Genomic DNA, 19,947 nt, shown 5'->3' with positions numbered 1-19,947 from the left:
CAAATAACTTACGTTATAAGTTCCTTTCAGGTGATCTACATGAAGCTTCTACCCAGCAGAGTTATTGTGGGAGCATTCCCCATCATTAATCCTTGACATGACTAAACGTTAATGGCAGATTATTGATAGTTGTGGGTTGCAGGCCTTACTGAGCCGAGGTATTTCCCATGAAGCGAATCAGCAAATTAAAGTGTTACTCCAGATCGATGTCTACTGTGCTGCAACAAAACAGCCAGATGCTTCTGGCTGTGGGGCATTTCTGCCTTTTATTAAACAATGGATGTGGTTTACAACTCTGTTTGGTTGATGCTATCAGAGAATGATTTTGCTTATATTACATTTTTCTGGGCTAATGCCATAACCTAGTAGGATCTAAGCCCTAAAACAGTTATAATCACAATACCTTAGTCTGTTCTTCTTTTCCATTTAGGGTAGTATTCCTGGCATGTGACAAAGATTCTGCTTTGGGAGCCTGTACATGATTTTACATGGACAGTAGTTCTCTGGAAGTAAGCCTAATAAAACATGTCTGATTTCACAACAGCAGAGCGTGACGCTGTAAAAGCTGCCATTAGATGTTTGGCTGCGTCCATCTCCAACTCCTGGGCCCTAATCATGGATAGGGTGCACTGCACCTGTTTGTGCCAGAGCAGACCTTTAACTTGATGCACTTCGCGCAGACAGCAGCAGCGCCCCGATTACAAAAAAAAGTACCCAAGATGCCAACCTGTCTATCAGGTTAAAAGTGAGGCCGGGCCTGCATGTATCACAATATGCCTACATCTCTCAGTGATTTTAGGTAGATATTACACTATACTTATTGCCCTATTGAGCTGTTATTTCAAAGATCGCCAGCTGTAAGACCCAAGCAGTTGTCCCCACTCTACACCCTCACAGGCATTATTAAAAACTGCCTGCATCCTCGTCAACGAAGAATCCCGTGTTCAGCAGTCAACACTAGCATTACAACTCAACAAATTACTGAAACACCTAGCCAGTCATCCAAATAAAATAACCCCAGGAAGAAAAAAAAACTCAGTGAACTGCATGAGTGCATTAACTCCCTTTCAGACCCAGCTCTTCCAGGACACGCGCACAGAGATTCAACAGGACAATTATATAGTGACCTATTTGCAGTTTTTCCATCTGAAATCACACATAACTTTCAAGATGTCAATGTGTAAAACTTGGTGCTTTATGTACTGCTCATTTTGGCATGTACTTTAGGTTTTGAGAACGGATGTCTAATTATACCGTTTTGGATGAGAAAATACACTAAGTGTGCATTAAATAGACAACTTTAACTAATAGCACTTTGGCTAGGAAGTGCATTTTCTGGCAAGCAACTAATTTATAATGGTCATATATATATGCATTAGTGTATGAAACGCTTGTCTTTATTTATTGATTTTGAGGACGGAATTGCAATTTTGAATCTGTCTTCCCTACTGGGTCATGTTTCTCTTCAGCTATATTTCATGATCATGGCACTTACTCTTCTGAAGCAAAACTAAAGTCATACGGGCAATTACAGAATTCGAGTCTCAATCAATGCCGCAAAAAAAATCACCTTTATGATTTCTGTGCTTACAAAAAGGTTAACAGTGACTAATAATCGCGCTGCAGCTCTGCCCATTATCCCTTGTCTCGCTTTCATGTGTTTTCAGCTCTTTTAAAGCGTGCACATCAGAAGTAAAGGCAATAAGATTAAATGAGCAAATGGAGCGCTTTCCTAGTGCATAAAACACGACACTAGATTTCTCTGAGCCAATTTAATCTTTAGCTGTACTCCAGGCCTAATGCAATGTTTTAGTTCATTGCGCTTTTTGGATGTGCAGAAGCAAATATAATGCGTTACACTACATTCATTTAATGTTCCGTCAGATTGCTTTGGTTGCAGCTACCTTTTTGTTATTTTTAAAATGTTTCATCCTCATCACTTCAGACTTGAAATGTAGGTTCATTGATTTACTCTGGTGGATTAGTTGTTCAATGTGGAAATGTTATTTAAAGTGAAGTGCAAGTTTCTTTATTATAGGAATTGTGTGTTCTATCTATCTATCTATCTATCTATCTATCTATCTATCTATCTATCTATCTATCTATCTATCTATCTATCTATCTATTTATGTATCTATCTATGCTCTAGCCCCCTGTTGTACATACGATCAGCCGCCACTGGCGTCACTATGGAAAGAAAGCTCTGAACTAAATTATTCCAGGCAAGGCATGAAACTAGGACTTTACTCGAGGAAGTGTTAAAGTGCCTTTGCTTGGTTTTGTGTAAATCGGGTCAGCAGTTTTTGAGGCATCAGATTTACACGAAAGTGTCAAGTGGACTTGAAAGGGTTAAAAAGTTAGAGCTATCTGGACCATTTGTACACAAACTGTCCCCTAATTTGGGTTTGAGGACAGATGGTGGATCCAAATTGAAAATCTAAAAACACTTGTTTGGATAAAGGCACTTTTCTTCCCTTTGTCCATTTTGGTTCCACAAACTCCAATTGAGGTTCACAGACTGAAGGCTCTGGTTGGCTGGCTGCAAGAATACATTTTCTCTTGTGGCCTTCAATACTAAATGAGGGGTACAATCTACATGTGCTAAGTAAAAAAAAAAAGAAAAATCACAGCAGGAGAGAGCGTGGGCACACCTTAAACCCAGGCCTAGGATGGAGGAACGCCAAATGCCTGAGATTAAAATAAACTGTTTATGATACAGTGTCTACTAACTCCTATTAAGATTCACAAATCCTGACCAGCAAAGGAAAAGGCTTAGGCTCCCCGTGCTTTCATTTCATAATCAGTGCAGAAACAGCAAACCATGAAAAGCATGGACCCACACTAGGTTCCTCTTCCATAGTCTCTGGTTTGGTGGTCTCAATTCTGAGAACGAGGTCTGAGACCGGGGACTATGAAACTCATGGTCTCTCATTCAGTCTCCTTGCAAAGTCTGCAGTCTTAGTATCAAGACCATGGTATTTGAAACTCATAAGCCTATGTTTGGTCCCTTTCCACACTCCATGACTTTGGTACCTAGTATAAGAACTATGGGTGCCATTTAAGGTGTGTCAAGTCCATGGTCTTGAAAATTAATTCACAAACAACATATTCAGGTATGTAAAAACAAAGTTATATCCTCTTAAGGTTGTCCACTTAGGTGTGGCCTTACATTGTTTTATGAGCGGTAATAATGAACTCAAGTTTTTAAAAACTTTGGGGCATATTTATGCTTTTTGAGGCAAAACTGCCCTACAGTAGTTTTGTATAAAAAATTTAGGGCCAGCTTGCCCCATTCTACAGCGCCAGCCAGTCACTATATTTAAAAAATGGCACAAGCCAGAACTAAACTTGGGCTGGCGTAAAAATAAAAGACGTTAGCTGGGTGGGGGTGGCGATAGAGGGGATGGAGGTTGAGTGTCAAACAATGACGATAGGCTGGTTAGAGGCAAAAAAATGCCGCTAACCAGCCTAGCGTGATTGCCTGACACACAACCATCCATAAAACATGGTCATGCCCACCACCCCAATGGCCAGCACAGGGGACCAGTGTCCCCTGGGCATGGCCATTACACCCAGTGCTATGCAGGAGGCCCATGTCAGGGCCCCCAATGGCACTTACAAGTTTGTTTAGAAATACTTACCTATACTTACCCTACTTACCTGGAATGGGGTCCCCATCCTCTGGTGTCTCTCTGGTGTGGGTGGGGGTGATCCTGGGGCTTGGGGTCAGCACCTGTGGGCCTATTCCATAGCGTTTAGCCATGCAAATGGGTCCACAGGTCCCCTAATGCCTGGTCTGACACTGGCCTCAATTAATGGCACTAAGCAAGTGTACCACCATTATATGGGTCCGCCTCCCACCCGTGCATCATTTTAGGACAGGGGGATAAATATGGAGCTATGGGGATAGCATCATTTTTTGGATGGGAACGCCTACCTTGCGCCTACCTTGCGTGGTTCACGCATCCACAAAATGCAGATAACTCCAATATTTTGATGCTAGGCGGGTCTAGCATCAAAATATAAAAACGGAGTTAGGATTGCACTGTTTTTGCTTAAAAAAATGCGCTCAAATGGTGCAAACAGAGTATAAATATGCCCCTTTGTACTGTCTGTGACTTCAAATTCGAGACAGCAGACCCAGGCTGCCTAGCAAAACAGGCACCACTTCCTCTGTAGTCTGCAGACTTTCCAGTCAAGCCCACTATCTACTGGTCAAATTAAAGAGCATTCTGAGCTTTTCACTGGCTGAGAGTTGAGGTAACCTTTAACACATAAAAAAACAGTTTTTTCCATGAAGCACATCCACCATTTTGTGAACTGTTAGAAACTAAAACAGTTGAATTTGGTGTGATTTCTGTTTTTAAGCTCTGGACCTTGCCAGAGAAAGCTTAGTAAGAAATTCATGGACCATCTTACGCATCTGCATCTGCTGAAGAAGAGATGATCTGTACTCGGGAGATGGTGTAACCTGATAAGAATATCAAAGATTTCATTATTTGAGAATGCTTTAGCCATACCCAGTGCAAAAGAGAAACTGAATGCCAAGGTGCTCACTTGCAATCTCTTTGACCTGATGGTGATCTGAAGTAAAAGAAACATGTGTACATCGGTTAGTACCTGGTGCACAGAGTCTTTTATGTTATGTAGAAATTGCTCATACTGAGATGATGCTGTCTAATAACTCAAGGCTGCTGACAATACTTAGCATGTAGTACACAGAATCTTTGTGCTGCTGGAACCTTTTTATTCAGAGCCAAAAAATGTGTGTGGAATGTGCAGAACACAAGTTGTCGACTGTGACCTGCACACCAAGATACTCTTCCACACAAAGATTTATAATGTACCCAATATAGCTGTACAACTATGATGTATTAGGAGCACATGCATTTTGTAAACACCTTTAGCTGAACACAGGACGTACAAAATTAGGTTAAAAAAAAAGTAATGCAGTAGTTTTCCGGCACTATGTGCAAAATGAGACAAACCAGCACACTAATTGGATGATGTCCTCAATCACATCAACAGTGATGTAATCAGTTATATCATAAATGATGTCATAGAACATATCATGAGTGATGTAATATGTGAGATTATAAGCAGTGCGTGGCAGGGGCGTATGTTATTGTTAGCTCTGCTAAATATAACTGTTGAATTTCTGGTTTTCTTTAGTTCAAAATGTTAATGTTGTCACTGACAAATTCACCAAACTATAACGTTATCTTGTTTTATTCAGTTAATTTATAAGGGTGTTTTTAAAGAAAAATGTACCTTTTTATTACACCTAACTTCTTCAGTGAATTTCTAGGGTGCTTTTTAATATAAAGTAAAATTTTAGTACCATATGTAAGCCAACCCCTGCCATGCACGCCTTTAGCCACATGTCCCCATCCCAAGCTTCATTAAGCCCATTAGGGCCTGGGGACTTCAGAACCATATATTTTTAAAATGAGGGAGGCCAAGTGGCCCACTCTTCAAGCCTTATTAGGCCCTGGTGACCTCATTGCCGGGCCCTTTTTTTAAAGGGGAGGGGTCCCATGTGTTCCTGAGCCTTCTTAGGCCCACTGGACCTCATCACCATGGCCGTTTTTTTAATTAAGGAGGAGAGGAGCTCTGCGGCCCCCATCCCTGAGCCTTGTTAGGCCCTAGAAAACCCCATCCCCTAGGGCCCTTTTTTAAAATTAAAGGGGTTGGGGCAGTGCAGCCCCTTCCCTGATCTGCTATTGGGCCCAGGGATCCCATCCCCAAGGCCGCATTTTGTAATGGTGGGTGACCTGGTGGCCACCCACGGTATGCACCACATACTAGTTAGGGCTGAGAGGGGAACCACCAGGCCCCCGCAGCTCCAGCCGGCTCCCTGCATACAGCGTGAGCTGGCACTGCTCCCACCTGCAGCAAGCAGCTTTTAATGCTACTCCCTGCAACAGAAGCAATATTTGATCTCTTTCACTGCCTGCATCAGTGTGGGCAGTCCCACCCTCACAGCAGGTGGGAGCATTTATAAACTTGGTGTTTGCTCCTTCGTGCGGGAGTTTTGAAAATGCTCCCATCAAGTGACAGCACATCCAAGATTCCCTGCCCATGCCAGTGCAACAGCATGAAAACAGCTTTGTTCCAGGGTAGGACTCACCGAAACATAGCATCTGAGCATGCCCCGGGGGATTTGATCCCCAGGGCCATTAATGGCTCAGAGAAGGCGCTGTATGGCTCCTTCCCTCAAAGTAATCAGCCCCAGAGTTGGGGTCTCTGAGAGCTTTAGAGGCTCAGGGAGTGGGGCACCATGTCTCTCAGCCAAGAAGAATGGTCAGTTCTGCCTCTGAAAGAATCAGACAATGGAACCCAGCATCCAGGAATATGATCTCAAACCAAAGGATTGTTTTGCATATACCTGGCTCCTCACTCCACTGCAGCTATCTCTGGATTCACAGCAAACCCATGCATCATTAGGCCATAAAGCAAGCTTGCTAGACACATCTGATCTGCTTTCTATCCATGGCCATACAGGCACAATTGTCTGTCATTGTAAAATCATATAATGTGCATTATTTGTCTACCCCATCGATTTGGCTGTGCTACCAGCTCTGCTGTCCACTTGCACAACCTCACCCTGCAAAGGCTGACATCCTAATCTCACCCCATGTAGACCTCCATTGCATCAGAGCAGAGGTCTATCACAGACTGTTAAATGTACCAGGAGTGACAGAAAATATAGACCTTAATAGACTTATAAATGTGGCTCCAATGCCAGGCAGTTTCCTTGTTGTGTGCTCCGCTACCACAACTGTTTGAACTAAAAGCAGTGTAAGTTGCAATGTAGGCTGATGAGCCATAGAGGAAACTATATTGCTATTTCAATGGGGCTCGTAGGAGCGAGTATCCTGGAGGTGGGAGATTGCCCTTGACCACAAGCCACAACCAGACGTGGTTGGTCCGCCTGCGTAGTCCAGGGGCTCAACCAAGTGTGACAGAACTAATCCTGGTCTTCCCCAGTCTTCCCTCATTTTAGCTCCTTGCACTCTTTATGCCAGGACACTCCACAAAGACTTGCCTGCTTCTCCTGCTGCTGTGCTCATCGGAGCCTGCTCAAATCCATTCTCCTGTGACACCCTGCCAGTCAGGCCTGCCTCAACCCACAGGGGACAGAGTCCAAACCCAGCGGCCTCCAGGCAGATCTCAAGTAACCAGGTGCCAAGGCCAAGGCTACAATGACCATTGAGCTGGACCCAGGCTACCAAGCACCTGACAGGTGAACTGGAAAGTAGGCAGCCCGACTGGGCCAGGACTGAATTGGGAAAACCCAGCGGGGCACCAACCTCAGCTGAATGAAGGAGCAGCAGATGGGCAAGAGGGAGGGCAGGCAGAGGTGTTGGCGTGGGTTGAAGCAAAAGCACTGAAGCCGGAGCCGGGGACTGTGGTTTCTCCAACCCTCTCTCAACTCCTGGCAGCCTCTCCAGCCTCTGGTGCTGCCAGAACCGGAACCCGGTCTCACTCATAAATGCTCTAATGGCATACTTTCTTCCGACCACTACAGAACTAGGATTTTAAGTACTTCAGGTTTTCCAGTTCATGCAAGGCCCAATAGAACAGATAGGTCAATTTTGTGTAGGGGTGCAACATCTTCACTCTTCATGCATGTTTCTTGACCCACAGATAAAGACAATATATGGATGTCACTCTTGCCCTTATATTTTAACTTGTTTTTATTGTTTTTCCTGTTGTCAAGTGATATACATTATCTTCAAATTAAATATTACAGATACTCTTTGTCAACTGCTGTTGAAATTATCTGAAAACACATATTTCAATGTGTTACAGCACATTATTTATATCTGGTGCACCATTCATACAGTTATACAAAATCCTTTGTATTTGTAAACAGTCAGTTGCACGTGTATGTAAAAAATGTACATTCTTCCCTCCCCCTTGTGCACCTTCGTTCTATAGAGTACAAAGAGGAATATACTATTACATTGGTGAGGCGTGTGCTAAACAGACTTCTATAATGTCAAGCACCAAACATATTGCTGGGACCAGCACAGAAGTCTTCTGATAATGCTACTTGTGGCTTATTCAGCATGTGGGGTGAGGGTGGCAGGAATTGAATTGGGGAGAAGAATCTCCAGATTACATAACACAAAGGACATTAATCACACATCTTATACCTCTGCGTGATAGATCAGGGCCTAAGATTGGTGCTCCTCTTCCTTCCCACGATACTGTAATGTCTGAAAGAGTTCATCCAATTGCACTGCTACTGGTTATTTAAATAGCCCCCTTTTTTCCTTTCTCCAGAGAGTACTGCTCTTAGCCTCTGCTCAACACTCAACCGTCAATTGCCATGAGGCGTGAGAGGGGCAGAAGATTTCCAACTCATGTTTGTGGCACACGTAGCCAATATAAGTTCCAGATCAGTACATTGTTTTGCAACCTTGGTTATCTTGGGTCTGGGGTAAAAATCAAGTAAACAATCCTCAATGTGTTTCCACTTAGGTCTAGTTGTCATTATTAGGATCACTTGCACTTCATCCTCCCCAAAAGGCCGAAGGTGTGTGCAAGTCCAGAGCATCTCCCAAAAGTCTACGAATGAGTGCTGACACCTGGAGCAGTTAGGATAGCTCTGATGGAGTTTGTGTGGATTAAGTTAAGCTTCGTACAATATGGTAAACTGAATGAATTTAAATTGTGCGTTATGAGAAACCATCTGGGGATATTCCACAGCTTTATACAACTCTTTATCATTACAAATTCACCCTGAGCTTCTTTTTCCATTGGTCTCTAACCAACTGCAGGGATTCCCCAGTGTGTCTGAGTATGATTCTATGGAGCCACTCAACTAGCCTGCACCCATGGATTGTACACTTCTATGACATAATTTGTGTGAGCTCTGTAGGGTTTGTGCACCATAATATTTGCTGTGCATGAGTGATCCTAGCATACAGCAAAAATTGACCTTCTTGCAAACCATGGGTATTCATCACCTCTTGGAAATCCCAGAGTCTCTTCCCCATAGAGGTCTCCTATTGTGCAGATATATGTCTCTCTAGATGTCGAAAATATAGCAGGGGTTTTCTTTGAACCTATGATGATACATCCTAGGCCAGTCTAAAAAACTCTAAAGAATTTCATAGAATCTACTAGTGTACAGAACCTGTCTAAAATTGAGGCTGCAAGAACTGAAAATAATAAGCGACATCTCATCAGAGTTCTCATCAGTCAACTACACAATGTCAATGTCATGACGCCTAAGCACAAAATGGGGTTTCTTACAAATCAAGGACACGGAGTGGTCAGCTCAGCACCCTGATGGTCCAATGTACCTCGCTGCAGAGGATCTCATCAGTAGTGATCATCCAATAATGGTGCACTTTTGGAAAGAGCAATCCTTAGTGAAGTATGTACATCGGGCTGCTAACTGCTTGCAGACCCCAAAAATGTAGGTTAAAATGAAGACAATCCTCTACTGAAGAGCATCATAAAAGGAAGGATTTCTACTCCCAGTAGATTGCCAATGCCAGTGCCTCATGACCAGCATTGTTACCCTTAATGACTTATAATTTTGCGGACTAAAGGTAGCTCTCAGCATTATGGTGTCTTTGCTAACTCAAAAAGGATGCAGTGTTTATGTAAACAGTCATCTCTTCATTCACTCATACTCCCTGAGGCATTTTTGAATGTCATGCCTTGGGCGTTTCACTCTACCGTGCCTCCACAAATCCCCTCAATATCCACACAACTACAAATCTATACATATACATGCAAAAGACTGCTTCCGATGAGTAGCTGTTTCCTTTCAAGAATCTCCATCACTGATCACTGAGTGGATGACACATTGTACTTTGTGGAATAATGTGTAAATGCGTTTTCAGTTATGTCACTAACAAAGACCTATACATGGTGCAGATTCTCACCTCAGAGAGCAGTGGTCACTTAGAAGCAGCAATAAGAACAGGGTCTAATTTGAAATGGTTGTTGCCAGTAGGGGACAAAGCAACTTATTTTATGGGCCTACCACTTATTTTTGGGGGGCACACTTATTTTTTCAAATCAGATATTTCCTGAGTACAGGTGAGGGCAAAACACAAAAAAGGGAAAGAAGGAGGAAGAGAAAGATGTCAAAACCATCATGAAAGAAGAAAGCAGGAGCTTACACAAGCGAGAAAGGGGACTGGGAGTGTCGCACGGATGTTTTTTAATGACAGCTATCAACTTCTGAGCAGAGCTTTGTGCATCAGCACTCTTTCTTTCTTTGTAAGCAGTTGGTCAAAGTCAGGTGACATCTCATCTCAACAACACAATCTCAACCCACAATAATCCCACATTTTTTTTCTGTAGCAGAAAAAGAACTTGGTAGGATATAGAAGACGACCTAATTAAAGATGTGTGGACACGAATCTTCCAAATAATGCAATCCAGGGTGAAAGGGCCATTTTACTAATTATTGGTAACATCTTGGCAAATTTAAATTAAGTAAAGACATTTTACATATTGGACCAGACAGCAAATAACCATAACTAGAACAAGGCATGGCACCTCTCTCAGTCATTATTTTCAACCAATGTTTGATACTTGGTACCTCAAGTGTGGGGTGTTGTGGGCCTCAGAGGTTTTTTCAGAATGTAATGATAGCACTGCTAGAAGGTTTGCAAGGAATGTGCAGTTTAAGGAGTGATATTCCCATCTGGTAACGATGAAACACCTGAGAAAAGACTCACAGTATTCTTTGACAAGTCAATTACTATGTCCTTAAGATAAGCAAACACGAACAACCATTTGATCATGTGCTGTATTAATTTCTATGATACGTGAGCCTCTCAAAGGGAGTCTCCCCAATCCTAGAAAAGACAGCATTAAAAAATCACCCATTCCACCCACTGCAACCAATAAAATACTACAGGCCATTCACTGGTAACTTGGCAAAATAACCCAACCTCCATGGCACCTCACAAACCCACACGCAGATCAAAAACAACAAAGTAACAGAGAACTTTTGAAATAATGCAACGGCATTTCAAGCAACAGAACACACTTAAACATGTCATAGCATTCCAACCTAAAGGGCAGATTGTCAGTGACAGTGATATTGGGTTCAGCACTATTTTCACTCAGGTGGTTGAGTTGGGGAAGATAGCAACGATTGACTATGCCAGTGTAAAACCTCCACTGCCACCACCTCCACATGTGTAGAAATCCACAGGAGCAATCCCTATAGACTATGGTTGGACACAAGTGTAATGTGGTGTCATTAAGTATAGAAAGTGATAATACAGGATAGCTGAAATTCTATCTAAAGACCAAATAAATGTGTAAACTTTAAATATGAGAAGAGATCATGTATGCAAAGATAGTTAACAAAAATAAAAGCATGAGACATAAGCAATCAACATTTAGAATAATATATAAATGCTCAAAAGTGAAGGGAGGCCTACAGTCCTGCTGGGAAGAAGCATATTGCATAAATGAAGTGATCAAGTGAATACAATTGTTGTAGACAAAATATGTAGATGAGACCAGTTAATAGAGCATCATGTAGTAATTTCAACTAATTTTAACCCAAGTTATTTTTAAAGAAAAGTTCATTCAGGTAATGTCTTTGTACCTTTGAGTATCGACAGCATTCTGACCCATGAAGGAGTTCCATGGTCATCATCATCAGGATAAACAAAGTAGAAAAGTATTTAAAGCTGTCCTATGTCACTGAAAAATGAATAAACAATTAATGGCATAGAAATAGTCATGAAATAAAACGTCATGAGAACTATAATTGAGGTCCATGGTTACCTAAATTTACAGGTGGCATACTGTATACTTAGAAAACAAGTAAATAGAAATAAGCAGAGGTAAAAGAAATTAGAAAGTAACTAAAAGTGTTGCTTGACAAGTACCAAGTGTACATTTGGGTACAATTCACAAGACATGTATATGGAGTCTTATTGGCTTATTTGAAAAGAGTTGACTCAAAATATGAAGGTTAAAATGAGAGAGTTCAAAAGCCTGAAAAAGAGCTGGGAGGGTAGAGGTGAAGAATTGAAACAAATGCAAGAAATGCCGAGGGACCTGAGCAGCTTTATTAAATTTATGGAGAACCTCCAGGATAGTGGCGCTGTTATGGAGAATCTATGGTGGTATAGAATAGAGATCATAGGGTACAGGTATCCAAGTTTTAACCCGTGGTTGGGTGGCTAAATAAATTATGAGCAGACAGCCATACTATTGGCCACAGAATAATTGGCTAAATTGAAGTCTACAGCCCATAAATCGATTAATGATTTTGGGGTTTCTTCAATAAGCAGTGATACTCAGAGATGAAGAGAGAAATGCTGCTCATGGTTTGGTGTTGTCACCAGTTCAAATAGTATTTGTCAGCCCATCGTTTCAGTGCGGTGAGAGATCACATGTATTTCGAACAAGGCATTGTCTACATGGCAGGCACAAATGGAATGAAGAATCATTTTACCTTGCATAACACTCTCTTGAATACAGTAATTCTTCAGTGAATGACACAGAAGCTAGCCTTGATGACAGATGTCAGTGGTTCATTATAGGCTGCACATTACAGAACCAGACATATGCTGGGTCAGAATCATGAAATTGCTTCCAGATCACAACCCACAAGCTAGAGAAACACTCTAAGTGCAGTCCCGTCACCACAAGTTGAAAGGAAATAAAGCTGTAGCACCTCAGTGCCTGTAGCACACTATAGCAGTATGAGCACACAAGGCCATAAAATGACAGTGTAATAAAATAAAACCATTACAGTGAGAAATTGGATTGTTGATTGAGGGGGTGAAACCCTTCTTAAGCAACAACAACAATCCTTGTCAGGGTGAACCACAAAAAGCCACTAAATTAACCTGTGTTTAGCTCTGGTAGTCTGGCTCAAAAGCATATTTAATTTACTTGTTAGCCCCTAGTAACATGGCACCACCTATGCGCAGGGACTGCAAATTAAATACTACTAATATACCTGTAGCACTGATTGTGCCATCCACTTCTACAGCCCTTAAGCGTGTCTCAGGCATGCCATCACATTCTGTGTATGCAGTTTTAATCTTCCCTTTTGACCTAGCAAAAGAACCCTTTTCCCAGGCCCAAGCCTTCCTTTTTCACACATACACCTCGCCCCTAGGGTAGGCCATGGACAGTCCGCAGAGTAGGCTGCAGTGCATTTAAAAAGTAGGCCATGTACTTTTAAGTTTTACGTGTCCAGATAGTGAAAGACTCATATTTGTTTTTCACTACTCCAAGGCTCACCTCTCCACAGGATAACATTTGAGTGACCTTATTACATGTAATAGGATATAACTTCCAAATGGGAACAGGTAACCTGTTCATGTGTGGTGTTTTTGGAACTGTAATGAAAACCTATTTCTTATGGTGAGGTCAGATTATAAATTACAATTGTGAAATTGCCACTTTTAGAAAGTTGGCATGTTCTTGACTTTGCCATTTAGTGCCTGCAGCCTATCTTTGGGTCAGATGTCTAAGTGCAGTTGACAGTTGGGCTTTGTGTATTTTTTCTAGACAGCCATACAGTAGAGAGTTATGTGTGCCTGGCTAGACCATTACTGGCAAGATGGGAGGGCAGAGCTGGGCACAGCCCTGCTTACACTTCAATAAGCTGTGTTCTGCCTCAACACAAAGGACTGCATACCCCCTGTGGTTTGTCTCAGCTGGAGTAGGGAAGACAGGAAACCTGTGGACTTCAAGAAGATTCTAGAAGATTCTCACATTTCAAAGAAGGCACTTGGTATAAATGTTGGACCTCAGACATCAATTTTTCAGAAAACTTCTGAGACTCTGCCAGGAAGAAGGACTGCTGTGCTGCTGAAAGGACTGCTACTGTGCTAGATTGCTGTCCTGCTGGACTGCTGCCTTGCTGAATTGCTACCCTGTTGCCCCCCTGCCTGACTCAGAGGAATTTGGAACTGCACTTCAACCCAGGACTCCCAGAGTGATTGTAAGGGCTAGTCTGCTGGTCTCCTGTTGAGAGTCATATGGACATAACAGGCTCCCAACCAACTGATCCAGCACCCAGATCCAGCTGGAGTAAGCCCATAACCCCTGAGCCCCTGACCCTTGAGAGGTGCCCCTCAGGTCCTTGTCAGGGTGGCTTTGGTGGAACTCAATTGAAGTTTTTTGGCTTTTTGTGACTGCAAATGGGTCTGGTGGTGCCACAAACTTGTCACTCACACAGCTGGACATTGCTAAGCTCCATCAACCCATCCTTTCACACAACAGCATCGACTGATCGTTGGGAGCACCACTATGAAGCTCCAGACCGACCATCCAAGATGAAAACAGAATCTTCACACTACAGCAAAGCTCGATCATGATGGCCAGCCTGCTCTTTGTGCTACAATGATGACCGTTCACAATGCTTCTTTGCACCTTTCGGCTCCCTCCCCACAAACAGGACTCAGCGCTGGGCTGAGAGGATAACTTTTCAGCTGGACTAACCTGGACCATGTTTCTGATCGGTGCTCCATTGCAGTCGGCCTGAACTTCTGACGTTCTCCTGGATTTGGACAACTAGATAGCAGTGAGTGGCACTTTGGGCTTTTTAGCGCTATGTTCACTTAAATCTCAAAATTACATTTCTCAAGTTTTACTGATTGGATTTTTGTCGTTTTGTTCTTGATTTATTTATTAAAGTTTCCTCTATTTCTCTAAATTGGTATGGATTCTTCTGGTGTTCAAATCTCACTTTATTACTATTCATAGTGCTGCTTAAGTACTTTACACACTGCCTCTAAGCTAAGCCTTGATGCTCTGTGCCAAGCTACCACAGGGTTGAGCATAGGTTAATGTGGGGTATACTGGTGCCTCATCCTGACAAGGATTGTGATTACTGTTAGAATAGGATTTCACCCCCTCAACCAGCGACCAAATGTCTCACAGAAATCAAGATAGCTTGAGTTGCAATAATTTATAGGAAACTGGATAAAAACATTGTCTGCCATGCCATGGTTACTCATAACAATTGAGAGGTGAAGTTAAATGTACATCAAACAAGTTTCTTAGGATTCTGACAAGCTAGATTCAGAATAGAGAGTTTCCTAGGGTAGAAGGCCTGGTCATTGGGTCTGAAAGGTTAACAGATTCCATTCAAATCTCTGATTTCAAGTGGTTTAATTTTTTAAAAAATGCACCATGCCAATGTAAGCTTACCCATGTACCTGCGCCTTGGGAGTGCCATGCACCATTGAAACATACACAATCTGGAGATATTAAGAACACCAGGCCTAACTACCCACATGTACAAATGCAGCACATGGGATGGATGGCATGTATAATTTCTGTGCCACTGGTTGTGATATCACTAAATCCTTTCATGTAGTCACAACAACACCACTAACACGACCAAGACATCAGAGACCAGGTAGTCAGTCAACACCATTCCTGGGGCAACTACATAGTGGCGTCCCTTGCTGTAACATTTTCTAAAAGCCTTGCCTCATTGCCCAAACGCATTTGTGCTGCATCTCACAGCACACTAGTCATTGCAACTGTCCCAAAAATACCCAGGCATGTGCCGGTAGCACCACCACACTTAGACAACACATCCACATGAGGCAGCCATACCCTGCATCACACGGTCAGGGTGTCCCCTGGGTGAATGGAACAATTAACTCAACAGGAGCTGGCAGAATAGCAGGCTGGACTGGAATCATTGGTAACATACAACTACCCAGACCAACTAAACTGAAGTTGTGTTCAACCACACATATTGATGCTGAATTGAAATGTGCCAATACACAAAATATGTACCACAGATAGCAAACAGTAGGTCACAGCAGTCACAGACTGAGCCCACAACTATGTGGACACAACCATGTCAGACACATGGGAATTGGGAAATAAACACACTCATATAACACATGGGGTATGGCTTTCACATAATGGCGGTTAATTTCACATCAACGGGCAGGGGATGGTGCATGGGAAAGCCCAGTGTTGGTAAGACTGCCAGTGAAGTGTACCCACTGCACTTGGCAGTCTGAGTCACATGTTGGGATGTTGGCTGGTAATATGTCTGCACATGGTAGGTCTGTGGGGCACACACTAGACAATATAGATGGATAAATTAGTGTCAGTGCCAGTTGTGGCCTGCATTGGGTGTAACAGGACATGCTGCACCCAGACCTGCAAATCAGGCAGTGGAAAGGGCAAAGGGCCAAGGACACCCTGCAATGCCCATGCCAATGACATGGGCTGTGCAGGGCTATCCAGGGGCACGCCACACTACCTCACCAACAACCATTTCACAGGGTTACACCACCATGCAAAGGGAAGTAAACCTGGAGGGTACGGTTGAAAGTATCACTGGTCTGGTGTCAAAGGACTGATGCCATAGCCAGTCTGTCAGCTGCTGGTAACCTGCCATGTCAAGGCCATTGGCCCATGGGCATTACACATTGACAACAGTTGCCACAACCACCCGTGCTGTGGGGGTAAACAATTAAACAGTGGCAGTTGGGTGCCCCTTGGACTGTTGCACATAAAATATGAACCTACCTCAGGCCCTGAACAGAGTACAACTCCTCAGAATTGGCAATGTACATAGACACATTTACCATCAGGCATTGTCACATACAGAATGATGTACACAGCAGAAATTTCATACCCATATTGGCATGAGCACAGCAACACACATTGCAAGGCAACACCATGCAAATGGAGGGTAGAACAAGATAAAAGGTTGTCAAGACACAATAAGGATAGACAACACACTTAAAAGATATAACGCAGACAATTGTGGCAACGGGGCTTCCATTCATGTGACATGCAGGTTGGGCATAGGGCTGTAGACTGCAGCTATGATGTACTGGAACAATCCATTAGAACTAAGGGGCGCATCATAGGCCCCTAGCACCACTGAAGCGTCACTTACAGTGACGCTCCACTGGCGCTAAGCACTGTGCTGTATTGACAAGGTAGTGTTAAGACACTTTTTATGGCATAATGTCACCTTTTGAATATGTAGGCACCTGATCATGACAGTGCATCGAAGGTGGTGCAATGGATGTTGCTGTGGATGTGCCACAGCAACACACAATATATTTCAATGCTGCCTCATATAAGTGGAACACTGTAAACATGAGGTAGGGTGAAACCTATAATGCCAGCCCCAGGGGTGGCATTAGCAGGGTGAAACGAGGAGGAACACATTTGTGCCTCCTTAATTTCTGAATTCCTATGTCTGCTGTAATCTGCAGTATGCATAGGTTGAGCAAAATGCCAGAAATGATCATTTAATACTGTGAAGGTATAGCTCCATGCACATAAACAATCATATGTAAATGACAATTTGGCTCTTCTGAGTGTGCTGCATTCCACAGCTCACACAAAAGTGCCAAAGTGCCATTGGTGATTGTTAATGTGCATGAAGGGACACTGCCACACACATTAACAGCCACACCCCTCAACACATACATCCTTGCTCGATGGTGCAAGGATGCCTACAATTATGCTGGCAGCTGAATCTTGCACCAGTATGGGGGGACAACACAGGGGTGCCCCATAATCACTTGCATACAGTGCAATCTTGTGTCACCAAAGTGAAGCAGTGCAGGGCAGATTATTATTGCAGTGCACCATGCTACACCGCTTCTACATCAACATGGGCCTATTATGACAATGAGCCTCAAATATCAAGTCAGTTATGTGACTTGTCAACTGCCATAACACAGATAGACTGATTTTACACCATCTCATTGCAGAGGGTAATGGCGATCCTATGGATCTGCCTGTCATGGAGTGCACTGATGACCTGGATGACCACCTAGCAACTATCAACCAAGAGACCCTCCAAGAAGTCCCTGTGAACATGCAACTGTCCTCCCAAACTGGCAGCAGTGTACCGGAGGACAATAAGGACTCCATGCACCGGGAATTGGTCTCCCTCAAGGCAGACATGGCTCCCTACCACAGGGATGTTGCAGCTATACTTAAAAACCAGCAGCTCCTCCTTTCTGCAGTGATGCTACATGTAGTGCCACCGATGGCAGCTGCCGGGAATTGGGAGTCAACATCTGTAACCACTGAGGTGTCTGTGGCCTCTTCTACCTCCCCACTACCACCATAAAGGGTAGAGGAGGCACCACACACATCAGAGGATGAAGATGTGGAACAGGTCATCTTCAACCATAGGAGTTTCCGGTAGCACCAGCCTATGCCACATGGGCAGTGTTTTCCTTAGTCCTGTGCTTGGCATCATGCCAGTGTTAGCACTCTGACAAATATGCACTCCACCTCAACACACTGTTGATCTCTCTGCTATGGAATGCTATTGTCCCTAACTTTCCATTTGGCAATGTATGTACTCCTGCACTGAAAGACAATTTACACAAACATGTCCCATGACATGCCCCTCAAACCTGGACTTGTGTTGTGTAACAATTGAATGGATCCCAAAAATGGGGTCACAGACCTGGATATTGTATATACTTTGCACTGTTACATGTGTAAATAAACACCACCTACACAACCAGCATGGTTATGTATGTTGTGACACTTCTGCTATGCCTAGTGTTTGTGATGTGTGTTACATGTCTCAAGTAATAGAGTGTCAGTGCAAGAGTGCATAACTATGTGGGCACATATCTATGCACATGGTACCTACATGTTCTATATTGATGTTGGCCTCATCCCCTACAACCAAATCACTGAATATGTGATATATTTTGAAAACATGTATGCTACACCCACTACATACTGCAAGAATGGGTGTGAAACAGTAAATGCCAATTTCATCAGCTGGGAGTACAACTAGAATACATTGGTGTGAAACAGAGGGACTCAAACTCATCCATTATTGAGACTGATTGGTTTAGCAGAATAGGAATGATATGTAGGCAGTTGTAACATGTCCTACAGTGCCCAACATCCCAAAAAAGCACACATACAAGGTTAGCTGAATTCTCAAACCTATCCTGTCCTATACATGGTCAACATAGTCAGCTTGACTGGTGGGAACACTGGATGGCAGGTGCACAGGTAAGTAGATGTGTTGTAGCTGCCAATGTGACACACTGTCATCAGGAGGTGTTGAAAATGTCAAGAGAGGGATTTGGATGCAGGACGGAGACCCTAGGACAACACACAATTTGCACTGTACACCCATGGGAAGACCCTGAGACCAAAGCATATGAACATGAAGTAAAGGAGTAACCTATAACATTTATTATGATAAATAAATCAATTAAACAAAAGTAATTAACACCTATCCTAATCTAACCTATCCTAACTATCCATAACCCACAACAGACCCTAACTAATCTATGCTACGCTTAGCACACACATTTAACTACACACGCTAAACATTCTCCCCCCTTATATCACAGGGCACATGCAGGACAACTTACATTAAACTACACATTTACAAACTATAACCAAACAAATATATATTTCTTTGTATTTGTTTTTAAACATATAACAGCCTCAAAATTACCCCGTACCCTCCCACATAGTAAAATATAAAAAGTAATAATCCCACCCCAAATCTAATTATCCTAACTAACCCACTAACCTATTCTATCTACAACTAACCCCCTAATTCTCACAAAAAAGAAGAAAAAGAGGACGGAGGGGAGTCAAGTTGGGAGGCGTGACTTAATGTCATTTAGAAGTTGGCCCTTTTGAGTCTTTTTTTTATATTCTTGAGGGCCTTGCTATTCTTGGCCACCTCCTGCTCAATGGAGTCCAACTTTTGGAGAACCAGTTGTACATCCCTCTGAAGATCTTTTATGACAGTCATGTCGATGTCAGCTGATGTGGCTGACTGTGTCATTGTACTTGTGGGTGCAGCAGCTGGAGCAATGCTAATTTTGGCAGCTGTGGGCCCCTGCACAGCAGTTGTGCTTAGTCCGGCCTGTGTAGGCAGTGTGGGTCCCCTTTGTCTGAATGCCCGCCACTCACCAGTGGATCACTCTGAGTGATAGCGGCGTG

Source organism: Pleurodeles waltl, chromosome 2_2, assembly GCF_031143425.1.
Source record: "Pleurodeles waltl isolate 20211129_DDA chromosome 2_2, aPleWal1.hap1.20221129, whole genome shotgun sequence".
NCBI classification, from domain to species: Eukaryota; Metazoa; Chordata; class Amphibia; order Caudata; family Salamandridae; genus Pleurodeles; species Pleurodeles waltl.
The sequence above is the reverse complement of the archived record's forward strand: the minus strand, read 5'-3'. Positions refer to the sequence as shown.